The sequence below is a fragment of the Mus musculus genome, chromosome 6, assembly GCF_000001635.26.
Source record: "Mus musculus strain C57BL/6J chromosome 6, GRCm38.p6 C57BL/6J".
NCBI lineage: Eukaryota > Metazoa > Chordata > Mammalia > Rodentia > Muridae > Mus > Mus musculus.
In genome coordinates, this window is record NC_000072.6 from 39,223,628 (window position 1) to 39,245,785 (window position 22,158).

The 22,158-nt window shown below is 46.1% G+C and overlaps 1 long non-coding RNA gene across 1 annotated transcript; it reads left to right on the top strand.

Annotated features, from left to right (window-relative positions):
* Positions 1-3,937: 3,937 nt before the first annotated feature.
* Positions 3,938-21,718, top strand: Gm38794. The gene is made up of 2 exons (XR_868996.1): positions 3,938-4,575; positions 20,029-21,718. It is a non-coding gene; the product is annotated as a predicted gene, 38794 (long non-coding RNA).
* The last annotated feature ends 440 nt before the right edge of the window (positions 21,719-22,158 follow it).

The window sequence follows — 22,158 nt, forward strand, 5'->3', positions numbered from 1 at the left end:
CTTCCTGGAAGACTCAAGCTTGTGTCAAGTTGACAACTAACCAGCACATTTGTAAACCACCACCTGGTAGCCATTACTGCCCTAGGACAGCTAAGAATAGCATAACTATACACAGACCTGCCTGCAAACTATAAAAACATGTCACACAAAACCCAAACAAAATAACAGTTGATCCAGATGTCCTTAGGTAGAGGTCATCAGTGTGTTTTCCTACTCATATGTATTCAAACCTAAGACGGGCGTTATGGAGATGGAGTCAGAACGGAAAGAGACAGCAGGTTTACACAATGCCCATTCAAATATGCTTTGAAACTTTCTTTTTGCATTTTATTTATAGAGAGAGTGTCTAGGCATGCATGCATACACATGTAATGGTTTGGTGGGTGGAGGTCAGGAGGCAAGCTGTGGGGATCTGTTTTCTCCTCCTACCACGTGGGTCCCAGGGATCTCAGGTCCTCAGGCTGGGTTGGAGGCAGGCACTTTTAACTGCTGATGTGATCTCCAGCCCAGAAACTAATTTTTAATGATTTATTTATTCTTACTTTTATTTTATTTTATATGGTGTTTTGCCAGCATGTATGTCTGTATGAGGGTGTTAAATTACTTCGAGCTGGATTACAGACAATTGTAAGCTGCTATGTGGGTGCTGGGAATTGAACCCAGGTCCTCTGGAAGAACAGCCAATGCTCTTAACTGATGAGCCATCTCTCCAGCCCCGCCCAGAAGCAATTTTAAGTGGCATGATGTAAACACATTGCTAGGCCCCACCTAGGGCACAGGGAGATGCCTCTGCATGTCCAGAGTCTGATAACTAGGTTTCATTTACTTTATGGTACACAGCTCCCAGTTCTGGAACCTCATGAGCTCTTACTGACCTCTCAGTGGATCTTGTAGGAGTGGAAGCAAAATGGGGTGGGAGAGAGTTTGTGCTCGACATGCTTCTGTCTGTGTGTTCACATGGGTGGATCCTCAGTGTACGTATATGGGGAAAGTTTGCCTTTCCCCCTCCATTCTTCCTTGTGTTCCTATATAAAAGGAACTGCCCCTACAGCTTCTCTTTCTTATCCTCAGAGGCTCTTATCCTTCTTATAGAAGATGCCTCAGTCTCTTGTCTTAACACTATTACCTGGAAAAGAACCTTCCTGATCTACTAAGAAGGCAAATATAACAGCACTTCAAAAGCTACCATTTTTAAAAAGCTATCATTCTTCAGTGAAAGTATGATATGGAAATTCACCTAGAATAACTCTCAGGGCCAGCACGCACAGTTGGAATCTGCAGAGAGGCTAACTTCAGGTCAAAGTGACATTACTATCTAGAGTGGCATTATCTCCTCATGGAAGAGCCTCCAAAACCCAGGGCCTTCAGAAGGAACTCAGTGGTCTGAGGTTCACATCCAAGAGAAGCTGGAAAATTGCTCTCCAGATATGTTCACGCTGAGTAAGCTATCTTTGTGTGCATCCACATGTGTGTGTGTATGTCTGTGTATATGTGTATGTGTATGCATAAGGTGCTTATGTTTGCATGTGCATATGGAGGTCAAAGATATAGTATCTTCCTTGATTCTTATTTTTTGAGACAGGTTCTCTCACTAAACCTGGAGTCCAATCATTCAGCTAAGCTGGTTGTCCAACAATACACACACATAGACACATACCCTCATGCTGGGCTTATAGATGCATGCCATCACCCGGCTTTTACAGAGGTATTGGGATCTGAACTTGTGTCCTCACGCTTGCCCTGCAGGAGCTTTGCTGGCTGAGCCATCTTCCCAGTCCTCTGAAAAGGTTTGTTTAAAAATTATATTTATGTATGTATATGATATATATGTGTGTATGACTATATCTATATGTGTATATGCACACATGTGCATATGTAACATGTTGCTCAGGCAGAAGTCTGGAGACAACTTGCAAAAGTTGATCTCTCTTTCCACCATGAGATTCCATAGGCCAAAATTAGATCATCAGGCTTGGCAGCAAGTGACTTACCTAGGGAAACAGCTTGCTGCAGATCCATCTTACCAGATAAGTTTTTTAATAGGGCGACAGTGTCTAGCACTATAGTCTCAATAGCACCAGCGAATCTTTTGCTTAAACAGTATAGGAATGAATTGCCATTCAAGGTCTAATTCATAACCTAGTGTGAAACATTTTTTCCTTCAAATTTTTTATCTGAAAAAGATCTGACATGATTGAAAGACAAAACAAAAAACAAAAATTCCCTAAGATCCAAGATTTGAAATTCAAAAAACAAAAAACAAACAAAACAAACAAAAAAACCCCTCCAGATCTCAACATGAAATGATCCAAAATAGGCAATGTAATTTTTGCATCTTTTGGAAAAATACTGAGTCATATTGCCCACCCACGTCCTGTAAAAAGTAACAGAAATCCAATGATTCAAGCAAGATACACTCTGTCATTGTCTGAAGCAAACACTTGAGTCATTATGAAAAACAAGAAGCAAAGTCTCTTCAGGGACAAAAGTTTAGATCCCATGTCCCAAGGAAAATTTTGCAATGAGCTTTTTTTTTTTTTTTCTTTCAGTCCCAAACGTGTGTTTTTCTTGTATCACAGATACCTCAGAGCCAGATATTGTCCCCTTTCATGAGAACAACAACTGTCATGTGTTGAAAAGACTATGGTGAATGGGCTGTGTCATTCATTCAAGCAAAGCACAGCTAAAAGTCTGACCGGCAGTGATTAGGACTCCATCAACAGTCCTTAGGGACAGGCCCAATAGCCTAGGACAAAGGATGGAAAAGGCTCCTACAGGCCCGGGCAACCCACAGGACAGATGGGGGCCACACCCCCTCACTCTCCCGGCTCTCCTCCTGCTGCAGATCGCTTCCTTTCTGTTCCTGGCAGCAGCAACCTAGCCCTCAGCTTGGATCGTTCTTCTCTCTGCCCTCCTGTTTCTGGCCTCAAACCCATTTCCCTCCTGATCCCAGTAGCTTTTTTTTTTTCTTCCTACAGGCTGCTCAGGGGTTCCTATACAACACTGCTCCGTTCTTAGTTGTCCTGCGGAAAATGAAACAAAAGCAACAAGGATTATGAAGAAGCTAGCCCTGAGCCTGGCCACCCTGTGAGGAAGTCTGGGGCGCTCACTGCTCTCCAGTGTTGTAGTTTCCACCATGAAGGCATCGCCTGGATGGTTCTCACGGTATTGCCCGGAGACGCCTGACTGCTGAGAGAAGGCCTAACGCTCAGGCTCAGCAGTCCCAGACAGCAGAGAAATCCATGCTCTCAGAATACTTGGTTGATGGTCATAGCACCCCTCACTGTCTCTGCGTTTATCACAACTAAGGCTGGCAGCTCTTTTTTCTCCATCCCCTTCACCTTGATGTCTCTGCCGACTTCTCTGAAAGCCAGGGGCTTCCTCCTCCTCCTCCTCCTCCTCCTCCTCCTCCTCCTCCTCCTCTCCCTTCCCCTCCCCCTCCCCCTCTTCCTCCTCCTTCCCCTCCCTCTTCCCCTCCCCCCTCCTCCTCCCCTCCTCCCCACAGCCCTGCCAGCCTCCACCTCGTTGCTATTAAAGCAGAGGCAGGAGGATTTCTGTGTTCGAGGCCAGCCTGGTCTACAGAGTTCCAGGACAGCCAGGACTACATAGAGAAACCCTGTCTCGATAATCAAAAAAAAAAAAAAAAAAAAGAAAGAAAGGAAGGAAGGAAGGAAGGAAGGAAGAAAGAAAGAAAGAAAGAAAGAAAGAAAGAAAGAAAGAAAGAAAGAAAGAAAGAAAGAAAGAAAGAGGAAAAGGAAAAAGAAAAGGAAAAAGCCTAAATCCTCCAGCATCCAAACCGTGTTTCCCCTGACCCTCAAAGTCCTCCCACTACAGGGCAGTGGTGGCTCATGCCTTAAATCCCAGCACTTGGGAGGCAGAGGCAGGCGGGTTTCTGAGTTCGAAACCAGCCTGGTCTACAGAGTGAGTTCCAGGACAGTCAAGGCTATACAGAGAAACCCTGTCTCGAAGAAAACCCAGAAAAACAAAACAAAACAAAGTCCTCCCACCAACCTTAGCATCTCCACTTTGTCCCCATCATGACAAGCAATCTCCACAGCCAGGTGACTGGATTGAATCACCTAAGAGCCTGTTAGAGTGGCTCACAACTGTAACCCCAGAATTTGGAAGACAGAAGCAGGAAGTTTGCTTTAAGTTCGGGGCCAGCATAAACTTCATGTGAGTTCCAGCTATGGACTCCAGTGAAAGCCAGTTTCAAAACAAAGCAAGGACAAACAAGAAATAATAAAAGCAGAAATGCAAGCAAAAAAGAACTACCTAGGAAATTAGTATAGCACATCTCTAGGTGTGGTGGGCGTAACTGTTTCCAAAGAGGAACGTGTAGGACAGTGACTTGGGGGAAAGACCTGTCCTGAATGTGGGTAACCGCATCCAACAGGCTGGGAGCTCCATGGAATAAACAAAGAAGAGAAAGCTGACCAGGTCCTTTAGACTCTATTCTTCCTGAACAAGTGTGTCTGCTGCCCTCACCACCATCTGTGAACATAAGATTCTAGCATCTTCAGTCTCTCAGCACAGGTCCTCCAGAAACACCCAGAGGACAGCTTCTGCCTTCAGGTTAGACTGGGTCCGTATAATTCATTGGTCCCTTTTGTTTTGTTTTGTTTTGTTTTGGGGTTTTTTGTGGGGTTTTTTTGTTTGTTTGTTTTGTTTTGTTTTGTTTTTTGTCCCTTTTGTCTTTAGACTTCTAGCTTCCTTAAAAACTGACTTGTGTGTTTTGTGCATGTGTGTATATGCACACATGTGTTTGTTGGGATGTGTTCATGTGAGTGCAGGTGCCCACAGAGGCCAGAGGCATTAGATTCCCTGGAACTAGAGTCACAGTTACGTGAGCCGACTCACACGGGTAATGGGAGGCAGACTGGCGTCCCCTCCAAGAACAGTATGTGTTCTTAACCACCAAGCCATCTCACTAGCTCTGGCTTCCATCTTCTAGTGCTGATCAGCTACTGGGGTCTCTGCTTCTTCAGCATGGACTACCCAGCCTCCAATTGTGCAATCCCATCCAGTAAGTCTCTGTCTATAGTGTGCATTGTATATATCATATAGTGTATTGCTTACTAATACACGACAGCGACACAGTTCCCCACTGTAAACCTCTACTGCAATCCTCTCTCTTCTGTCAGTTGTTTGTGAGATTTCTGTCTTCCCTGGTTGCTTGCTTCCTTTCTCTTTCTGCATGATCAGGGCTTTTCCTTAATTTTCTAGCAGACAGCTTACACATATTCCTCACTCCTTCCTGTACGCTAGTGTGACAGTTTTCTTCCGGCCTCATCACCACCACGACCCCACAATACTCAGTCCAATACACAATGGTTTTTTTTTTTTAATCAGGCTTTATGAATTCTATTCTTTAAAACAGTGTCCCCTGACAACACTCGCCCCTGTATCCTGACACCCTTGCCCAGAGTTATTACCCCACCCCCATGAGTCAAACCCTAATTTTTTTGTTCGTTTCTTGTTTTTGATTTGGGGTTTGAGAGGGAGTTTGTTTGGTGTTGAAGCATCGGATCCCATTACAGGTTTTTGTGAGCTACCATGTGGTTGCTGGGAATTGAACTCAGGACCTCTGGAAGAGCAATAAGTACTCTTAACCGCTGAGCCATCTCTCCAGCCCTTTGTTTGTTGTTTTTGAGACAGTCTCTCTACATAGCCCTGGCTGTCCTGGAACTCACTACGTAGACCAGGCTGGCCTCAAACTCTCTGCCTGCCTCTGCCTCCCAAGTGCTGGGATTAAAGGTGTGCACCACTATGCCCGGCCTAAATCCTACCTTTTAGCCTCACCAATAAATCAGCAAGGGACCTCCTCCCAAAACACTTCACACCCTACTCTACTCACCCATGACATTCCAGCCCCTCCCAGCAAAGGTCTCCATCCTAATAGGCACGATTCCCTAATTATAAACAGCCAACAACTAAGTAAATATCTGGCTTTCACCTACTTGGTCAGCAGCTCCTGCAGAGGACCTGGGTTTAGTTCCCAGCACCCACATGCTGCTCACAATGACCTGTAACTCCGCTTCCACTGGATCTGATACCCCCGACTGGCCTTCTTAGACTCCTGCATATATGTGGTGGTACCCATAAACTCAAGTAGACAAGCATACATACACATAAAAATAACATATAAATAAACCTTTGGAAATAGTGACTCATTTTATCATTTTTTTTCAGCCTACTTTCTCCCTAGACAGGACCCTCTTGACCTGACAATTGGTCTAAGCAGCTGTCCCTACCTTTATAAAATGCCCACCTCTCTAGTTTCTCTGCTGGTTGAAGTCTCTTAAATGAAACCTCAACCACCAGCTCTTCCCCTAATGAATTTCTTCAGCAGGGAGATCTAGTGGTGTTTTCCTGGTGTTTCTCATCTTACCTGACCAACTGGCTTGGCCTTGGCCCTCCTGGATAGAGACCTCTAATTAATGTTCCTATCCCTCTAGTATCTTTTCTCTGAGCTATATCCCCAGCCCCACCTACATAATCTCTCGGATCAGATGCAGTGCTTATTATATTTGAACATTTACTCGGGGTCATTTTTGATATCTTTAATGTCTTTATCAAGTTCAGTCTTTCCTGTGTTTTCAAGCACTTGGAATATATTTGCTAAGTATATATATTTACTGTATCAATTCTGGATCTGATCCCACTGGCTTATTTTTCTTTTCAACATGGGTCACGTTTGCTTGTGTGAGCACACATGCATTTCTTTGCCTGGTAATAATTTTTGTCTGGAGGCTACCCACTGCAGCTATTACATTATTGAACGTTAGGGCTCAGTGTTCCTTTTGCTATTTTTATACTTTGTATTTAAGATGCAGTTAAATTACTAAAAGTAGTCTGAATCCTTCAAGACTTCTTTTTAAACTTTGGGGTTTTTTTCCGTTAAAAATTTAATTTATGGGTGGGCTAGTTTGCCTGCATGTATGTCTGTGCACCACATGCATGCCTGGGGCCTGCAGAGGTCAAAAATAGGGTGGTAGAGCCCCAAGAACTGGAGTTACACACTGCTGTGAGCTGCCACTCTGGTGCTGGGAATCAGAACTCTGGAAGAGCGGCTACTGCTTTTAACCTCTGAGCCATTGCTCCAGGCCCTTAAATTTTGTTAGCAGGTTCAGAATAGCTCTTACTACAGAAGTACCGCAGCCCAGCACTGACGCAATGCCTTTCTAAGGCCCCTACTCGGTGCCCCACAGTTCCTCTCCACAGACAAAGGCAAAACCAGAACTACTCACAGTTCTTAGTGAACTCTGTAGCTGGTTCTTCCTCTTTTGCAATGATTCTTTCACCACCTCTTACCGTTTCCTCACGTGTAAGCACTGATCAGAACTCACGGGAAATCTTAGGAATAAATCCCTCTAGAGATCTCGTGAGCTTCAGAACACACACACACACCATACCATACCAAACTCACACACACACACCATACCATACCAAACACACACACACACACACACACACACCCCATACCATACCATACCATACCATACCATATCATACCAAACACACACACACACACACACATCACACACACATCACACAAACCCTACCTTGCTTCTGCACTTGTGAGGAAAATTAAATTTAAATTAAAAGATAAAATTGTATTTTTCTAATTTTAAAATTTATCTATGTATCAGGGAAAACAACTACAGAGAGGGAAAACAGTTTGTTTACATGGCCCTCATCAGCTTGCTGGGCAGTATTCCTCTTTTTGTGAATACACATAGAGAAATGTTATTATTATTATTATTATCATCCAAATGTGGAATGGGGTGCTGTGGTTTTTCTGTTTGGCTTTATTTATTTATTTAGAGACAGGATCTAAATCACTATTAAGCTCTGGTTGGTCTGGAATTCACTATATAAATCAGGCTGGCTTAGAACTCACGGATTCCCCTCCTTACTTTGCGGTGGTTTTGTTTTATATTTTGTTTTTTGTTTTGTTTTGTTTTGTTTTGTTTTGTTTTTCCTCTCCCTTCCCTTTCTCCCTCTCGCTCTGGCCCCACTCGCTCCAGCCCTCCCCCGCTACTCTGGGCCCAGCTCGATCCTGCCCACTTTGTGTTTTGAGATAGGATCTCATGTAGCCAAGAATGAGCTTGAAGTTCTGATCAATTCCCAAGTTCTGGGGTTCTAGACATACACCACCGTCTTCGATTTATGTGGTGCTGGAAATCAAACCCAAGACTTCTGCCTGCGAGGCAAGCACTTACCGCCTGCGCTGCATCCCTAGCCCAGGTTTGGTCTTTGCTTAGCATAGAATGAACGGGTTTATTGCAGCATTGTCATGCACACACCCTTTGCACCCCCAGCAATCCCCTTTCCACTTTGATGTCAGATTGATTGTTTTAGATTTATTTATTTTAAGTGTATGAATGTTTGTACCTACGTTTGTATGTGCCTGGTGCCTATCGAAGTCACAAGAGGTGGTCAGATCCTCTCCTTTCCATAAAACTGGGGTTACAGATGGCTGTGAGCCAAACCTGGGTCCTCTGCAAGAACAGCAAATGCTCTTAACCACTGAGCCATCTCTCCTGGCTCATTTTTAGTGAATCACAGTGAACTGGTGCCACAGAGTTAGGAACCATAGAAGAATTCTCAAAGGGTGTCCCTCTTACCATGAGAAACCAAAGCCACTTACCAGGTAGAGGGAGCGCTTCCCGCCCTGTCTTTGAGAAGTTCCTTAAGGAGTTTGGACAACCAAAGCCTGAAAATGAGTCAAAACCTAACCCATTTTTGAGGAGTGTGCTGCCCTGAGTTGGTAGGCTGAAAAGCCTTTGGAAATTTCCAGATTAAAAATGACTCGCAGGCCAGATGACGGTAGAAAAGGAATCTTATCACACCCAAGTGAGGCTAGTGGGAAGTGATTCTGGAAGGAAGGGAGGGTGGTCTGAGGGGTCGTTGATGCCCAGCCTTCTTGATGCTGTTAGACCCACTGTGTCAGGGGAGGAGACTATAACTCAACCTCACCAGCAAAATGTCTCCACTCCTCTTCGCCTTGCACCCCAAGGACTGGAGTAGATGAATACCATGTGAGAATAATTACTAACTATAACTGAAGATTTCTGAGAAGCCAGATCTTTTTCTAGAAATTTCTATGCCTCCATCATGGGTTCACCTTAGCAAAGCATTTTGGAAGTGCTGTCCACAAGGGGATCTGAGAAGTGAAGCTGCAGCCTGCAGAGTGGAAGTAGGCAGGAGGAAGTTCCAGAGTGAGCTAGGCGGAAATAGAAGAAACTGTCACATGGTGAAAAACAATGATTCTCCACAAAAATACGAGAGATACGAGAGAGAGAGAGAGAGAGAGAGAGAGAGAGAGAGAGAGAGAGAGAGAGAGAGAGAGAGAGAGAAGGAGAGAGAGGGAAAGGCAGGGGGGAAGAGGAGAGGAGAAGAGGGAATGAATGAGCTAACAACAAAACCTCTGCAGTAAGTACCACTGACCCTAGGGCTGGACGACACAGCTGAGTAGCTCATGTCAAACAGGCTCAACCAAAACCATGAGGAAATCTTAAATGGATAAATTAACCAGACTCTTGGGTTTGGTTTGGTTTGGTTTGGTTTGGTTTGGTTTTTGAGGGTTTTTTTTTTTTTGTTGTTGTTGTTGTTGTTGTTGTTATTTTTTTCCAGACAGGGTTTCTCTGTGTAGCCCTGACTGTCCTGAAGCTTACTCCGTAGACCAGGCTGGCCTCGAACTCAGTAATCCGCCTGCCTCTGCCTCCCAAGTGCTGGGATTAAAGGCTGTCCCACCACACCCAGCTAAATTAACCATTCTAAGGCCACTGCTTCCTTGGTGTCTCTTCTCAGTCACAGAAAGCAGCCAGCATGCTCCAATATTTAGTGCATAGGCTCAGTGTGTTAGACACTAGCGTTTGCATCCCAGCACTGACACCTGACAAAAGGCTGACCCTGAGACTGCAAGGTGGAAGCCACTCCCCAGGGACTAGCTCAGTTGGTAGAGCACTTGCCTAAGATGCACAGAGCTCTGGGTTTGATTTCCCCAGTACCACATGAGCCAGTACACACCTGTAATCTCAATACGTGGCTACTTGGGAGGTGGACACAAGAGAATCAGAATGTCAACCTCACCCTTGACTACATAGTGAGTTCTGGGCTAACTTGGGCTAAATGAGACTCTGTCTCAAATAGTCAAAAATGAAGACATTGTGGTTGGAGTTGGAGTGCATATGTCTAGCATGTGCTAGACTCTGGGTTCCATTCCAGCAGCACTCACACACATTGAAGATATAAAACATTCATGTCTTGGGTGGGTCGGGGGGATTCAAGGCAAAAAGGAAAAAAATGTATTATATGGAAAATATACATATATGCTTCTATTTTATATCTCCAAGGATTGAACCACATCCTACATGCATGGAGGCAAGGGCTTTTTATTTTGAGACAGGGTCTTACTAAATTGTCCAGGCAGTCCTTGAACTTATAATTCTCCTGAGCCTCCAAGTGGTTAGAATTCCAGGCCTGCACCATAAGATCCAACTAAAAAACACCCATAAGCAACTAAAGCAGCAGTCCTCAATCTTCCTAGTGCCGTGACCCTTTATTATGTTCTTCATGTTGTGTTGACCCCCCCATAAAGTTATTACAGCTATTTCATTATGTGATGAATTGTAATGTAAATATCTGATATGCAGGACATCTGATATTTGACTCCTGTAAAAGGGTCCCCAAAGGGGTTGCATCCCACAGGTTGAGGACCACTGAACTAAAGTCACTTTCATATTTGCACACATTGAGAGGTACCATCTAGAACATTTTAGCTGTAAATGCAAGTACAGCTTCTCTAGGCATCTCTAACCACCTGCAATCTGGCTGTATGGAGTTCCTTCCACTTATGGATGGAGCTGCAAGGTGCTAAGAATCTTAAGTGTCATGTTTTGCTTATTGTCTTTTGTTCTATTTCTGGTGCAGTGATAAAACACAATGATAAAAAGCAATTTGGGGGGGAGAAAAGGTTGACTTCAGCTTACAATTCCAGGTTATGGTCATCATTGTGGGGATTTCAAGGTAGTAGGAACTTAAAACAGCTCCTTACAATGCCCACAGTCAAAATCAGAGAGAAACAAATGCATAGCCACTTCCTATTCCTCTAACTTTTCAACACTTAGCCCAGGACTCAAAAACAGGGACAGGTGCCGGCAGTGAGCTGGGTCTTCCCACATCAATTAATGCACTCAAGACAATCCCTAATGCCACCAAGATAATCCCCCATAGACATGCCCACGGGCTAGCCTGATATAGACAATCTCTCATTGTGGTCATTGAGACTCTCTTCCCAGGTGACTCTAGGGTATATCAAGTTGACAGTTAAAACTGACCACTACACTTATTTATAATTATGGGCTTACAAGATGGCTCAGTGAGTACAGGTGTTTGACACCTGAGTTTCAGTCCTAGGATTCACACAGTGGAGGGAGAGAACTAATTCCTGTAGGTTGTTGGTTGACTTTCATTTGTGAGCTGTAGCATGCACTTACTAAACACACACACACACACACACACACACACACACGCAGAGTAATTTTTAAAAATGGGGCCAGAGAGATGGCTCAGCAGTTAAGACCAAATGACCTAAGTTCAGCACCCAGCACCCATGTTGTTGGGTTGCCAATAGCCACCCATGACTCCAGCACCTCTAGCCTCTGTGGACACCTGCAGTACACATACCTGTACACAGATATACAGAAATATACATAATAAAATGAATCTTGAAGAAGGAGGAGGAAGAGAAGGAAGAGGAAGAGGAGGAGAAGGAGAAGGAGAAGGAGAAGGAGAAGGAGAAGGAGAAGGAGAAGGAGAAGGAGAAGGAGAAGGAGAAGGAGAAGGAGAAGGAGAAGGAGAAGGAGGAGCAACAGCAGCCAAAATCACTGGGAGATGAAGTCAGTCTCACAGGGTAACAACAAGGGTCATTATGCCCTTCCCTGAGGTGTTTTCACTGTGCAAGTAGATACAGAAAGTTCTGGTTTCTAGGAGGAAAAAAAGCTGAGAATTAAATGAACCGAGCTTCACAGAGCACATTCTTTACTTCTTGTCTAATCAACCTTGTTCTGTGCTCTGCCGCTAACACAAATCTCTGCTTTTTTGCTTCATTTTTTATCACCATCAAGGACGTTAGGAGAATAAGGTTTTGTCCCAATTAGAATTAACTGCACTATCCGTCTCATGCTAGATTATTTTTGAAACAAAATGTATCATTTTCTTCCTGCTCAACAAACATTTCTACAAAGTACCTCTAGTGTGTCAGGCATGGGGGACATGAGGACACAGTCCCTGCCCTCCAGGAGGTTTTACAAGGAGGTGGTGAGGCTGAAGCAGAAGGTCATTGAACTCAAAACCAGCAGAGAATAGAGAGCAAGTTCCAGACAACCTGAGACTGCATAGTGAGACCCTACATGAAAGGAAACACACACACACACACACACACACACACACACACACACACGAAGAAGAAGAAGAACAGGAGGAGCAGGGAGAACAAGACAAAGAGGACTGAGGGGATGGAGAAAGTGCTCATCGTGTAAGCATGAAGACCCAAGTCTGGATTCTCACATCCACATAAAAGCGGGGCGTGTCTGTGCACATCTGTAATCCCTGTAGTAGGACAGAGACAAGCAGATGCTGAGATGAGTGTGTGTGTGTGTGTGTGTGTGTGTTTGTGTGTGTGTATGCAAGAGAGAGAGAAGGAGGAGGGGGGAGGGAGAGGGAGAGGTGCACATTGGGATTGCACATGCATAGGTATGCATTTGTGTAGGCCCAAGGTCATCCTTGGACACCACGTCTCAGGACACCAGCCACTTAATTTTCAGATCCCTCACTGGGCTGGAACTCAAGAAGTATGTCTGGCTTATTGGCTGGTGAGCCCTTTCCAGTTCTGAAATTATAAGTGATAACAAGCTACCATCTCCAGCTTTTAACATGTTGTAGTAGTCTGAGTAATAATGGTCCCATAGATTCCATAAATCCCATATATTTGAATGCTCAGTCACCAGAGAATGGAACTATATGAAAAGATTAGGAGGTGTGGCCTTGCTGAAGAAGTGGGTTTGGGAGTTTCAAAAGCCCATGCCAGGCTCAGTCCCCGCACCCACCCCTCTGCCTGGCTACTTCTCCCGCATCATGTCTGCCTGCATGCCACCGTGCTCCCCACCTTGATGATAAGGAACTAACCTCTGAAACTGTAAGCCAGCCCCACTTCAGTGATCTTTTGTATAAGAGTTGCCTTGATTATGGTGTGTCTTCAACAGCAATAGAACAGTGACTAAGGCCCATGTGTTCTAGTGAGCAAGCCCAAGTCCTTAAGTCTGTTATATATTTACTATACAGTGAGCTTGTTACCAACTGAGCCGTCTCTCCAGCGTAGGTGTGTAATTTTATTTTCAATTTGTTGTTGTTATTATGGTTGTTGTTGTTGTTGTATGTGCATGCATGCTATGGTGGAGATTGGAGGATAATTTTGTGGTGTTGGCTCTCCTTCTAGCTTTATGGGGTTCCAGGGACTGAATTCATGCTGTCAGGCTTTCTTTCACCTGCTGAGACTTCTTACTGGCGAGGGTTTGGGGAGGGGAGGCGGGTTTGTTTGTTTGTTTGTTTGTTTGTTTGTTGAGACAGGGTCTTATTATGCAGCCCTAGCTACTCTGGAGCTCACTGTGTAGACTAGGTCGGCTTTGAACTCAGAGCTTTGACTGACTCTGCTTCCTGCATGACATTACACCCCTCATAACCTTGTCTTGAGAATGACATCCATCCAAGTTGCTTTTTAGGGGCTGACAAAAGATCACCACAAGGAGCTTAGCTCTGATAAAGCAGGCTGTGTAGCAGGAAGGGCGCTAGGAGGCAGGGAGGCATGTGGACCCAGGAGTACTGAGCAGAAAGCCAGTGAAGAGAGGGTGGGGAGAAGAAGTCAGAGCCCTTAAGGGGAAGGTCTCACAACCTGGACCCCAGAAGCACTGACACACTACTACAGTTTGTCCCCAGATTTAGGGACAAATACATGCCTCAGGTTTCCAAAGGAATCAGACTCTGAGACACCGCCTGGCTGGCAAGGAGTGCACCTGCGGATGTCAGAAGCACTCATTGTCTGGGCAGAGGGAGCAGACAGAGCCCGAGGGAGGAGCCCTACAAGTATTCAAAGCTAGAAAGCAACCTCACAGCTGTTCTAAATGGAAGGGAAAGGAGAGCTGTACCTATCTGCGGACCAGCCACCCTGCTATGGGATGTCCCGGAGAAAAGAGATGACTTGATCCAGGGCATGATTCCTGGAAGATTCAACTAAGAGCCACCCCCACTAAAGGTCCCAAAATCTAGAGAACTGACCACACAGAGGACCCAGACCAGGGAGTGTAACTACATCCTAAGTGACCAACCACTGTCTGTTCTTCTCATGTTTCCTGTTAGCTAGTAAACACACTGTAGGACAGATCTGCACTTCTGACCTCTCGGCAGCTCCTGTAGAGCTCAGGGTAAAGTCTGCATTTTCCAGCCAGGGGAGCCAGAATACCCGTGGAGGACTCCAGGTGTGGTGGCAGGCACATCCCTGTAACCTGAGCACACGAGAAGCTGAGGCAGGAGTCACAAATTCAAGGCCAGTTTGCATGAGTTCAAGAACAGTCTGGGCTTCCTATTGTACACAGATCGAAGGCAGGTCATGGGGCAAGGTGCCAAGAGCCTTTACCCCCTGAGCCATCAGGCTGGCCCCTTCCATTGATTGTTTGAAATTCAAATTTGGCTGGGCATCTTGAATTCTGGATGCTACTTCCTTAGCCAAGAAGAAGATATCCCATTACTTAAGTTGTCTTTTTTTTAAAAAAAAAAAAAAGATTTATTTATTTATTATATGTAAGTACACTGTAGCTGTCTTCAGACACACCAGAAGAGGGCGTCAGATCTCGTTACGGATGGTTGTGAGCCACCATGTGGTTGCTGGGACTTGAACACTGGACTTTTGGAAGAGCAGTCGGGTACTCTTACCCACTGAGCCATCACACCAGCCCTTAAGTTGTCTTAAATAAACAGATTCTTTCCTGCTAGTGGGCTTCGAGCATTATAACTGGGGATGCAGACGATGGCATCCTGTCCTGGGAGTCCTCCTCTTCCTACGGTGTGACAGCGGATAGCAACTGTCTCTTAAACCTCAACTCCCTACTGGCCCAGAATCTTCATCATAGCAGCTATGGGGGTGATGTTCTTACACCAGTAGCCTCAGTGTCATCCAAAAAGATGACAGAAGTACAACTCTTTCATACACACCCTCTCCACCAGCCTCCACACAATGACAGCTTCTTGGTGGGTACCATTTGTATTCTTACAAGCTTTCCAAGGCCCTAGGCTCACAGGTTTGGAAAACGTGACTTTGGGTATAGTAAAGGGTGCCCTGGTGGGCTGTGGGAGGACAAGATGTAGAAGGGAAGACTTATTAGAGGCCAGCATGTTCCTCAGGGACTCACCCTGGTGGAGGCATGGGGGGAATCCAGCTGGATTGTCTCTGACGTTCAGCACCTGATTCCACCAGAGATGGGATGTGAGGGTGTACACTGAGGTAGGCACTGTCATCCTCCAGGCTCTGGTTGTCTTCTCCTTGCAGTTAAGGGAAGTGCGGCCTCTTGCATTCTACTTTCTTGGCCAAGAAAAACAACCCAAAACCCAAGATATCCACGTGTGAAAAAAAGAAATGAAACAGTCTGGGGCTTGGGAAACCAGGGCCTGGGGAATGGTGGAGGCTGGGAGCTAGGGCCTGGGGAATGGTGGAGGTAGGGATGTGGCTCAAGGGGTTAGGAGTGGGGGTAGGGCAAGGTCCTGGCAGTGGCAAGGGGATGGTCAGACCAGAACCTGGAGACCTGAAGACCTGGGCAAAGAGGTGTTTTGGAGATTGGGTTAAGAGGACAAAGGTCAGAGGGGGCCGAGTTCCTCAGGAGGAATGGGCATGGGAAGGTGAGGGGCTAGGGGTTAGGCCAGCCACTGGCTACAGGCAGCCCCAGACAAAGATGGAGACGGCTCCCCAGTTACAAGACAATCTTTCCATTTCTACACCCACTCATACAACTGACACCCACGATTCCTGCCGGGGAAGTCTTGACCCTAGTTAAGAGGACAGATGGGCTGACATGAAAATAAGCAAATGGTCCTGATGTGTATGGCTGGCATGATCTTTGGGCTCTGTGAGCTGCTTGCCTGCTGGAAAGGAACATACCATGAAGACGGAGAAAGAACATGCAAGTGAGTGAAGATCACAGAAGTCTGGGGCAGAAGGCATGAAGGAGGAACGGCCAGGAGGAAACAAGAGGACAGAGTGGAGAGGCTGTGGGAGCTGAAGGCTGGAGGCAGGCTGCTCAGGGAGGCAACAGATGACTTCCTAAGTGCAGGGAATTCTGCAGCTGAGCCAGGTATGGCCTGGAGGTCCTTAGCGTGGGAGGTAAAGCACAGGCTACACAGATTAACTTCACTCTCAGCTAACAAGGAAGAGGAGTTAGTTAGACCTGACCCGGAAAGAGCACGATGGGGCTGGGGATTTACAACGGTAAGTGCTTGCCAAACAGTATAAGACTTCTATTCCAAAATGTCATCCATTGATTATTTGCATTTAAAAACATTTTGCGTTTATCTATGTACTTTGTTGGTGTGGGTGCGTGCCAGGGTGCCCATGTAGAAGTCTGAGACCAACTTCCCAGGGTTGGTTCTCTTCTTTTACCCCTGTGGACTGGGGTTTGAACTCAGGTCATCAGGCTTGGTGGCAGGCACCGTTACCTGCTGAGCCATGACTGACCCCATCCTTTGGATATTTAAAAATCAAATTTAATCTGGCATCTTGAACTACATTTATTAAATCAGGCATTATCTCTCCTGAAGTCAGTTCATTCTATTGTTTCCCATTCGATCCTCGGTTTCCCCCAACGAAGTAGATTTCTTAACTACTATCTCCCCATTTTACAGATTTTTTAAAAAAAAAGTTGCCAGGTGGTGGTGGTACACACCTTTAATTCCAGCACCCTGGAGGCAGAGGCAGGTGGAACTCTGAGTTTGAACTGAAGCCAGCCTGGTCTACATAGTGAGTTCTAAGATAGTCAGGAATACACAGAGAAACCCTGTCTTGAAACACGCCCTGCCCCCTGCCCCCTGCCCCCTGCCGCCAACGCCATAGTTGCCCATCGCCGCACAGATACTGAATGTCTTTCTACAGACTACTCTAACCCAGGGTAGGAGCCACAGTCTAGCTCTGCCATCCCTAGATATGTAACCCTTGGTAAATCACTGAGTGTCTCTGACACCTGGTTCCCTTTGGGGGGGGGGGCGGGGGGATAACAATTCCTGACAGTTTTGTGAAAATTAAAAAAGGTGATTGAACAGATCTAAAGTGAATGACAGATGGTAATTTGGTGGTAATGATGACGGTGATGCAGCAATGGTAACTCAGTGGTGGTGATGGTAATGACGTTGATGGTAATGATGTTGATGGTAATGATGGTGGTACCTTAAATCCATGACACAGTTATTTGTGACACTATAGAAAAGGAGGATCCCTCAGCACACTGGGCTGGCTCCAACCTAGCATCCTATCTGCATATCCTCCATCCCCACCCCCACCCCACCCATACCCCAGCTACCTCTCTCTCTCCTTTGAGACAAGGTCTCACTGTGCAGCCCTGGCTGCCCTGGACTCACAGGGATCTTCCTGCCTCTGCCTGCTACACGATGGGATTAAATGTTTATGCCACCCTGCGTGACTGCTCCCCTCTCTAATGTATCTCCTGTGTCTCGCCATGGCACCGAATTGGCACCCGCCCACCTACCTTAGAGGCTCCACGCCTAGATTCTAGGAACTTCTGAGTCCCAGGTTGCTTATTGCTGGCATCTGGAGGCAGCTGCCCAGATTTCCAGCCTGGGGTCCTGCCAATAAGCTATCAAGGGCTTTCCACTTGGCTGGCAGCCCCTGAAATCACTGCCCAGATGTTCCTTCTCCCTAATTCTTGCTACCATCAGGAAACAAAATCCAACACACAGAGCAGTCTGTGCCCATCCACAACCATGTGTGACAAATGGTTTCCCTTCCCGGTTATATAACAGCCTAATTCTGGCTGCCAGTGTGCATGCTCTGAAGTACTTTAAACTACGTATCCACTGAGTAAGATCAAGACAGAAAACACAAGTTAATTAAGTTTCACTTTAGTCATTTCCTGCCTTCTCAGGAAACTCAATTCTAGAGGCTTCTTGCTGGTTCCTCACCAATGCAGCCCTTTCTTGGACCCAGAGCTGTATATATCTATCACTGGGGTGTCCCTGACCAGTGCCCTCTGATTTAGGGTGTCTACGAAGCTATGATGCAACTAGGAAAGATTACCTTCTGTTAAGTACTAAAATAGTCTTGGTTTTTTGTTTGTTTGATTGATTGATTGATTGATTGATTGATTTGGTTTCTTAGGACAGGATCTGAAGTACCCTGGGCCGGCCTTGAACCTATGAAGTAGCTGAGGATGACCTTGAACTCTTTGTCTTCCTTCCTCAACCTAGTACTACAGGGCTGTTCCTTCATGCTGAGCTTTAAACTGTGCTGGGGATTGAACCCAGGGCCTTAAGCACATAAGGTGAACACCTTTTCATCTGAGCTTCAGTGACAGCCCCTAAATATTATCCCTCGTGACTTTTTTTTTTTAGCCATAAGAGGTAGAACTGAAGAAAATGCACGACAGTCCTCCTACTGCAATTACCCTTCATCTCACAGAACTGAAAGTTCATTTCATTTTTCTATGATTACTGCAAGTCATCTCAGTAGACCTTTGGATCTCTGCAAACCTCATCTAGGAGACTGTGCTATGTAGTATGAATGTAGTAGAGAAAGCACTAGGTTCTAAATTTTTTAAATTTGGTTTGTTTGCTTCTCAAGACAGGATTTCTCTGTGTAGCCTTGGCTGTCCTGGCTCTTCCTTCATAGACCAGGCTGGCCTTGAGCTCACAGAGATCCACCTGCCTCTGCCTCCAGAGTGCTGGGATTTAAGGTGTGCCCCACCACCACCTTGCTCTCTAAATCTTAATATCATACCCTTCACCCAGATTCCCACTGTGTAGCAGCTCTCTCCTCTCCACTCTTCAAGCCCCCCACTCTGCCATTCTGTGTGTCTATGTGGGGCTATGTGCATGCCAGTGCAGATGTGCACTGGGGCGGGAAGAGGAAGTTGGATTCCTGGGTGCTGAGATTACATGTGATTGTGAGCTGCCTGGTGTACTGGGAATTAAACTTGGGCCCTCCGCAAAATCAGTACATGCTCATAACTGCTGAGCCAGCACTCCACCACTGGCCTCTTTTCAATTCATGTCTTATCTTCACTTTTAGAGTGAATGAACTCTGGTGCTGGACTTGCCACCAGGTTGTGGTTTCCACCCTCCCAACTCTGTGCCTGCCTATCTAGCCTGTGTGAGCACATGCGATTCCCAGCCTCTCCCAGCCTTTCCCAGCCTGAGTGCTGAGTCCTGCTCCAAGACCCTCAGCTGCCTTCCCCACAACACTGACATCCATCGTGCGGAGTCCAGCCATCTGGCCCTCATAAAATGTCCCAGGCTGTGTGCCAAGTTGCACTGTAGATTGTGTGGCCTTTGGTTCCCTAGGAAACCGGAGAGTGGACTGGCTGCCAAGTCGATGGAGGATTTCGGCTGTGTGTTTGGCCACCTGGGCAGAAGCCTGGCTTTCTTATCTGACATGTCTCCTTGCTAAGCCTGGGAGCCCAACCCTAACTGAGTCACCTAGGCCATGGAAAACCTGTTCCTTTGGAGCCCTAGCCCTTGTGGGTCACAGGTACAGGCTATCTGATGATGCCCTGCCTTTAGTTTTTCTTTTATACTCTTCCTGGTCTTGCTCCTGGTAGGCCTGTGAAAACTGAACTCAGTAAACTGACCACGGTGTCCTCATAACTTAAGTCTCTGAGTCACCAGAGTCTTGGCAGCTTTTGCCAGATCAACAAAACCTCACAGTTCTATCAAAGCCCTGATTTCAGTCCCTGCTGCTCTCTCACCCAGGTTTGCAACAGATGTTTACGGACTGTGTTTGAGAACCGTAATGTGTCAGCTGGTTCCCAACAAGGAATGTGCAAGATTGGCCCAAAGGAGGTCACAGCTCAAGTGGAAGGCACCAAAGTAAATCATTTGTCTCCAAGTGTGAAGTGCCCTGTAGGGCGGAGGCCAGTTCAGGGTTCCGGGGGAGCACCCGGGGAAGACCTCTGAACCATGCCCCAGGGTTCAGGAAATGCCTTCCGTGGTGGGTGATATGAAGGGTAAGGCAGGTTCAAATCAGCACCAGGAATTGTCCGTGAGTGTGGCAGAGACAGAGTCCACGTAGGGAAAAACTCAAAGAAAAGAAAAAACAGATGTGAAAACTATTACCATGGACACGGAGAAGTGGGCGGGGCCTGCCATAAAGAAGGGATCCGTGGGGTCTAAGAGCCTGCGGGAAGCCACTGAGAGGGTCTACGCAGCATTCACCTCGTCTACTCCACTCTCCGTGCTGAGTTCTACAGCCCAGGAAACTCCTTCTGCCATCGTGACGGAGAATGACTCAGGAAAGGGTACAGTCATTACAGAGGAGGTAGTGGCAGGGGTCCAAGGAGACGACAGTGCCCGAAGCAAGGGAGTGAGAGGAAATGAGAAATGGGAAATCATAGGTCTTGGTGCAGATCTTACATGAAGTTCAAGGAGAAAGGAGGAGTCTGGGCTGATGGACAGCCAGGCACACCCTGGTATCATGAGCCATCATTAGAGTAAGGAGGGCAAGTCTGTAGTGTGAACGGGGGCAAGGTCTTGACTGGAAGGCAGTATTAAATGATTATAGGTCATCCGCTAAAGGAGATGTCATCCAGAGTAATAATGGCTGGAAACAGTTCAGAGAGGCACCAGGGAAGCCAAGGCTGATGATGTAGTCTAGGGAACATTAGCATGAAGAGACAGAAATTTGAGCAGGGGAATTATCTCAGTAGGTAATGTGCCTGCTGCACATATATGATGACCCGAGCTCAGATTCCCAGCACCCAAGTAAAAGAGCCAGGGTATTTTCATGAGCCTGTAACCCTAACACAAGGAATCTAGACAGAGAGATCCCTGGCGCTTTCTGGCCAGCCATCCTTGCCAATCAGTTAGTGTCGGAAGACACCGGATGTCTGCCTTTGACCTCCGTGTGTACATATGCCATGTGTGCATATATTACATATGTGTACACAACTTTTAAAAGAGAGACAGGAGTTTGCAAAAACCTCAGTGTGCCTCCTATTCACAATGCCATACTTGAAGAAGGAAGTAACCGTATGGCGGAGAAAGCCGGCAGACAACGTTCCTGAATGATTGGGGTCGTCACTAAGGAGCAGAGTGACATCAAGAACCTCCTGACAGGGCTCACTGAGGCCACAGCATTTCTGAAGTATTTCCTCTCAAAACCCACAATCTGTATCTAATCCTGGGCAGCCACAGACAAACCCACAGGGAAGGACAATCCCTTAATTTACTGCCCTGTGCTCTTCAAAACACCAAGGCCAGGAAGGACGGAGACTAAAGAACAAATGTAACAGTGTATTTCAGCCTATGGTCCTAGATAAGATTCGGAGCCAAAACTGGAGCAACAATGAAACCAAACAGCAACAACAAAACCTTCTTCTCTTCTTGCTAGCATGGTGTCATGCCTATTAGTAAAAACTGAAATAAAGTTTATGCCTTAAACAATTGTGATGTTTTTCTCAATTTGTCATTGTACTAATTTAAAAACAAACAAACAATGTGCTTTTGAGGAAGTACAAATGAAAGGATTCAGGTGTCTAAGAAAATTTTGTCTGGAGCCAGTGAGCTAGCTCAGTGAGAAGAGGCGCCTGCCAGCAAGGATCACAACCTGGCCTCAGCTCTGGAACCTGCCTGGTGGCAGGAGGGGACTTACTCCTGAAAGTTGCTCTCTGCCTTCCACACATGTTCCATAGTGCATATGTGTCCCTCCACACACAACGTATACATATATATGCACACTTTACATATACCAATACATACACATATACTACACATACATATACACATAATCTGTTATGATACCTATACTTTTTTTTTTTTTTTTTGGTTTTTCGAGACAGGGTTTCTCTATATAGCCCTGGCTGTCCTGGAGCTCACTTTGTAGAC